This window comes from Cannabis sativa, chromosome 5 (genome assembly GCF_029168945.1).
Source record: "Cannabis sativa cultivar Pink pepper isolate KNU-18-1 chromosome 5, ASM2916894v1, whole genome shotgun sequence".
NCBI classification, from domain to species: Eukaryota; Viridiplantae; Streptophyta; class Magnoliopsida; order Rosales; family Cannabaceae; genus Cannabis; species Cannabis sativa.
The window spans coordinates 47,416,197-47,422,631 of NC_083605.1; positions in this window are offsets into that span (position 1 = coordinate 47,416,197).

Here is a 6,435-nt window from a genome sequence, read left to right on the forward strand (position 1 = left end):
AGGGCGAAATTGTAAAGAAAAGAGATTCTAGGTTTATTTATTTATTAATTAAGATACTTTATATGTCTAAATTAATAAATATAATAAATGACAATATTATTTAATAATTATTTTTAAGTTATTAAATAATAATTTGAAAATTGGCATTTTTGATAAAATGGGAATGAAAAATAACAAAATGGGAAAGTTGCAAAGTGAGGCCCAATTTCCTTATATGGCCGCCCACTATGCAAAGGGTTCACCATTTTATTTTTCCATTATTTTAATGCCACACAATTCTAACCTAAACCTAGAAGGCATTCTATAAATAGAAAGTATTGGCTTCAGGAAACTCATGACTTTGAACATTGGTTTATTTCTATTAAAGCCATGCGCCTCTCTCTCTCTCTCTCTCTCTTTCTCTAAAATTTCGAAAATTCCTGAAGTGATAGAGTAGTGCCAACACACATCAAGGGGTACCTCAATCATAGTATGTAAGACTGTGGACAATCAGCATCAAAAGAAGGAGAGAAAGAGATCCAGATTCAGATCTTGATTATGCTCTGCTACAGAAAGGAATAAAGGGCTAGAGATCTGAATGGAAGGAGTCATTTTATTCCGCTGCACCCAATGTAAGGTTTTCTTAAACTCTTATGTGTTTATTTCATTGTTTTAGAATTCATATTAGGATGTTAATGAAACATACTTGGTAGTAAATCTAGATGCTGGTAAAATATTTCCAACATTCATATGTGTTGAGTATATCGATTAGACATTTGTATAAACTTAGAGATGCTTTACCAAGAGGTTTTGGTACCTTACTGCCTACTAGAGAATCAGTTATCTCCAACAGGTGGGTTAGGTCCCTTCCAGTGTTTGTGGAGGGAAAGGAATTGTCGGTTGATTTGATTGAACTAAACATAGAGGATTTTGATGCTATATTGAGAATCGACGGGCTTGCATAGTATAATGTAATCATCGATTGTACAAGAACACTACTACAAAATTGTATTTTTGCGTCAGTCAACACGTCGGTGAATGCCAAAAATTGACGCAAAAAAACCACAATAAGATTTTTTTTTAGTTTGGAACTGACGCCATATTCAACATTTGCGACAGTTTAAAAATGACTTATTCAACATTTGCGTCTGTTTATAATAGACGCAACCTAGCGTCTATTATAAACCAACGCATTAAATGAAAGGAAAAAAAGCCCAAGTCAATAAGGGCCCAAATAATAACACATAAAACCCTACATATATAAACTAAATAATATAAACCTAAACCTAAAACCCAATAGTCGCACCCCATTTCTCTCTCTCTCTCTCTCTCTCTCTCTCTCTCTCTCTCTCTCTCTCTCTCTCTCTCTCTCTCTCTCTCTCTCTCTCTCTCTCTCTCTCTCTCTTTACAATCGATGCAACCCCACCATGCACAGCCTCCTCCGATCGTCTCGACATCGCCTCCTTCGATCATCTCATGCTAACTTCTTCTCCATTTCTTTATCTCGTCTCGACACCGACTCTACCACCCACACGCCGACGAGCCAAATAGGCCATGAATGGCCTCTTCCCTTCTCTTTCGTCTCGACACCATGCCAATTACCATGTAAGTTTTCTCTGCTCTCTCTTTCTTTCAATCTCGTGGGTGAAACATCTTCTTTGTACAGATTTTTGAGTTGGGGATGAAGACGAAGAGGACGACCATTATCTATTTTTGGGTTTGGATTTTATGATGATGGCTATTGTCTTTCGTATTTGGATCTATTTTAAATTTTCTTTGCATGTTTATTTGTGTAGATCTCAGTATTTGTATATTTCTATTTTAGATCTGTAAAATTAAAATGAACATAAAATCTGGGTATTTGCTTTAGATTTTGGTGTGATCTCGGGATGAATATCGAAATCTTTTTTTTTGTTGTGTCGGTACAAATGGGACGATGAAACCTGAAGCAAATGTTGCCTCTGCTTCGAAGCCCAAATCGAAGAAGAAGTGGAAGAACACCAAGAAGCGAACAAAAGCCATGAAGACTAAAAAGGTTGTTCCTTCTGGTGATGCTACACTAAAAGGAAAGTGTTTCTACTGCAATGAATAAGGTCATTGGAAACCCCAGTGTCCTAAACTTCTTGCAAAGAAACAAGGTATTTCCATTTATAAACTTTAAGAGTTTTAGTGAATTGTTATCCAATTGGATTTATGATTCTGGACTAACTTTGTTTATTTGTTTTCTTCTTCTTATAGGCCAAGCTACTTGAACTCAATTGAGTTGGATAAGAAAGCTGGATCAAGGGTGAAATCGTCCAGATGAAGATGAAGCTCTTCAAATTTTGAATTAATTGTTTTAGTTTAAAGACAATTTGGATTTCAAATTTTAGTTAGGGATATTTATCCCTGTTTTTCTCATATTGTTGCAATATTTTTTTTATTAATAAAGTTTTTTTTCGAAATTCACCATTGGAAATTATGAGATTGAGCTTCATTTATTTCATCTTCATCAATTATTACCACATTATATTTGTATGTTTGTATGTGTAAGTGTTTTTATTATTGATGCAAATTCTATAATATTTACAACTCTTCCTAGAGTTATATTAAATAAACACTAGAAACTATTTCTATGTTTATTAATAATTGTTAATTCTAATACAATTATTAAGAATTTGTTTAATAAAAAGATCTTTTGATCTGATAGGGGTGGAGAAAAGTTAAGAAAACTATGCAGTTCAACGAACTTTTATATCTAATGAACTCTGGATAGTATTCAACTCCACATAAACTCTATCACAGTTAGAGTATAATGATCTTTACAACCTTTAGGGGTGGATCATAATCTCTATATACTTAGGAGTGGAGGTTATCCACAAGTACCCTATATGTATATTCTTAGGGGTGGAGTTTATTCCACAATTCCCTATGTGACACATATCTTCTTTAAACATGGAAGTAATATAATGAGTCAGCTATTATCAATATAAATTCTTGATCTTGATTGTATGTTCCATTTCGATTTTACTGTTCTAAGTAAAAGTTTGATACCTATAAAAGTTCTTTGGAAAAGTTTCACACTACCTTAATTGATTGGGAGAATTTTAAAGTTCTATACCCATCTTCATTAGGTTGACACTTGTGATAGGTACTTAAGAACACTACTGAAAAGCAAATCTAACCATTCACATGGATAGGAATAGCTTATTAGAATTATGAGAATAAGATAAAGAACTCTAGTTCAGTCCATTCGAATGACTTGAACCTAGAATTCTTAATCCTCATAAAATTTGATGGTATCTTAATTTTGATTACTTTATCTCTGGCATGTATTTTTCACTTCAATTACTAGTCTGCTATGTTGATGACTTAGTCTTAACTTAAAGTTTTAAGACTAATACAAAAGTCACAACTGGATAACTCTCTAAACAATCAGAGGTTAAAAGTATTATTTAACCAGACATCTGCTATTAAGTGGGAGCTATTTGAGATGTAATCAAATAGGGAACATTAGAAGATATTCAAGAAAGATTTATGAAAGTGATCTATATGTTAGATATTAAGGAACTGTGTATCAGCTGTCCTTGTATCTCACCATCTAATTTCGAAATCTTTGAGATGGTGTTTACTTTGGGGGTGGAGGAATTATTGAATAATAATTCAAGCTCTACCAAAGAAGAATTATAACTTTGTCTATTCGAAAATACCAGAAAGTTATATTGCTGAAGAAAAGTCTACACTGTATTATCTCAATTACATATTTTAAAATATGAGAGATATGTCTTCTATTTATTCAAATGTACTTTTAAAACAGTAAAGATTTCAGTATCCCTTGATAAGTAAAGCATATAGTAAAGGATGTTTCATACGAGTATTTATGAACTAGTTTCCAGAAGTTTGGGTGGATTCAAATATACTACACTTGATCTGAAGATCAAGACATCAGATTGACCTATTTGCACAGTTTGTTTTATATTAGTGCAAGTGGGAGTTTGTTGGGTTTTATGCCCTAAATAAAACTCTTTACAATCTGATTAGTTATCAAATAAGAAATTTGAAGTGATTGATGTTTGCATGAATTCTACATGCTAATGGTTTAAATGTGTTTATTACATTTACACACAGAATCAGTTAAATCCAGATCATATGTTTATTCACAATTACAGTATCGTCAATACAGTGGAATGTGATTGTGATCATATGAATCGAAAGACTTGGTCCCTGTTTCATCCGTGTTATTGGGTTTACACTAATGTGATAATCAGCGATGATGTGTACTTACACTTGGAGTAAGTGTTATGTTCTTTCCAGGACATTAGTAAAGTATACTAGTTTCGAATGTATGGAGTATACATTGGACTGGACCGATATTGCAACTAAGTTAAGATATTACAAACTTACCGTTATACATATCTTTCCAAGTCAATATCAGTAGTTGATCTTAGGATTAAAAGAATCTAAATCCTGATATGCTTAGGCTCAACTCAGGAGTGCTATTCATGTTCTTTGATTTATTAGTTAAGCCTACTTTTGGGTCAGGGTGATACGTATATTTTGGGAACATGATAGTATGATTGAGTGGGAGTGCTGAACATAAATATGGAATCTATAGCTTCTACTGGTGTATAGAAGTCAAGTGATGATTCCCTTCGAGCTTAGCAAATAGAAGTAAATGGATGAGCTCTTGTTTAACTGACTAATCATTAGATCACTAAACACCATTTACAGGAAGCTAAGTGTTTTAAGGGGCGAAATACATTGAAGGGTGAGAACGGTAAAGAAATCCCATCTCAATGTAGATCATCTATGTAAAGACCGCTTAGTTTAATTTGGAAATTAGCAGTTAATCACGTTTAATTATGAAAATTATTTATAGCTATTTAAATAATTATTATACTGTTATTATTGAATTCAGAGATGCATTTTTATGTCATGTAGTAGTTTTCATAATTTTGCATTCCGGTGCCCGGTATTTTGGAACTCGGTGTTTGGCTCAGTAAAATCACAACTTAGTATGTTAGTTGTTTGAGACGGTTTTATTAGACATTGGGAATGTCACGAATGGCCGGGAATTTAGAATTTCCCAAAAATACCCCTTTAGTGTTATTTATGTAATTTTAGTGTGAAGGGGAAAAATGGTCATTTTGCCCCATGGTTAGTTTGCCTTTTGTGACTTAATAAATTGGAAATATAAGTTATTTATTTATTCTTTTTGGCTGAAGTAATATATGTTAAGTGCCTTAAAATTCATTTCCATTTCAAAACATAGAAAATTACAAAATTTCTCAATAAACTCTCTCTTTTCCTCTCTCTTTTTCGGCCACTTGAGGTACCAAGAAAAGTGGATTTTCCTCTTCAATTTCAAGTGATTTTCAGCAAGTTAAAGTGTTTCTAGTTGAGGTATTTCTTGTCTAGTTTTCTTCCTTTGTTTTCTTCCTTTGCATGGTTGTTTTTGATGATGTTGCTGCTGTTAATTGTTGTTGTTGTTTCCATGTTTAAAATGTTGATTTAAGTATGTTTAATTAGGTTGAATTGCATGCTAGTTATTCTTGCCCTAGTTGGATAGATTTCTTGTTAAAAAGCTTGAGTTTTCAAAGAGAAATTGTGTGAATTTGTGGCTGTAGTGTTTGCATGAATTAGGGTTAGTTTTCTGCAGTGTTATTATGCTTGCATATGAGTTTGAATCATGGTTTGGATGCATGTTAGATGTTATTAACCAAGTTTGAGTTTGGAACTCAAAGCTTGGGCTTGAATGGTGATTTTCATTTCTGTACTTTCTGGGTTGTGTTGATGCTTTAGAAATGTTCTAGGGGTTATATAGAACAGGTCTGGAAGGTTTGAGGTTAATTGGATTCGTTTTGGTTGAGATATGAAATTTTGAATTTCTGTCTGCGAGGAACCAGAAATCCGGTTGTGCATCTGGAATTCCGGATGGGTTTCAAAAATTCCCAGAACCGGAATTCCGGTTGGGCAACCGGTCTACCGGTTGGGGAAAATTCAGAAACCCTACTTTTCCTCGTTTTATGTTATTTGGGGTATTGCCATGCTTTTGATCGATAGGGAAACTGTTAATTCCTAGTTTAAGTCCCCGGGAAGTGATTTAGCGTATAACTTATAGTGTTGTGATTTTTATGGTTTAGGAGCCTGTAATCCGCCGCGCAGATAGTTCCAGTCAGGTTGACCGGCACACCTGAATTCGGAATCCAAGTAAGATTAGTATAACAGTATGCATATGTAGATTACATGTTTAGCGTCCATGTAGGAAGCCTGTTAGATTATGAGACAAAGGCGTTGGTTGGAATTAGTGAAAGATTATGACTGTGAGATTCTTTATCACCCTAGGAAGGCCAATGTAGTGGCCGATGCCCTGAGCAGAAAGGGTCCCGGTCAAGTAGCTAGTATGGTTCAGTTCTCGCCTCAGCTAGCAGAGGGTATGGTTAGATCCAGCATTGAGTTTGTGGTAGGTCAGCTTCA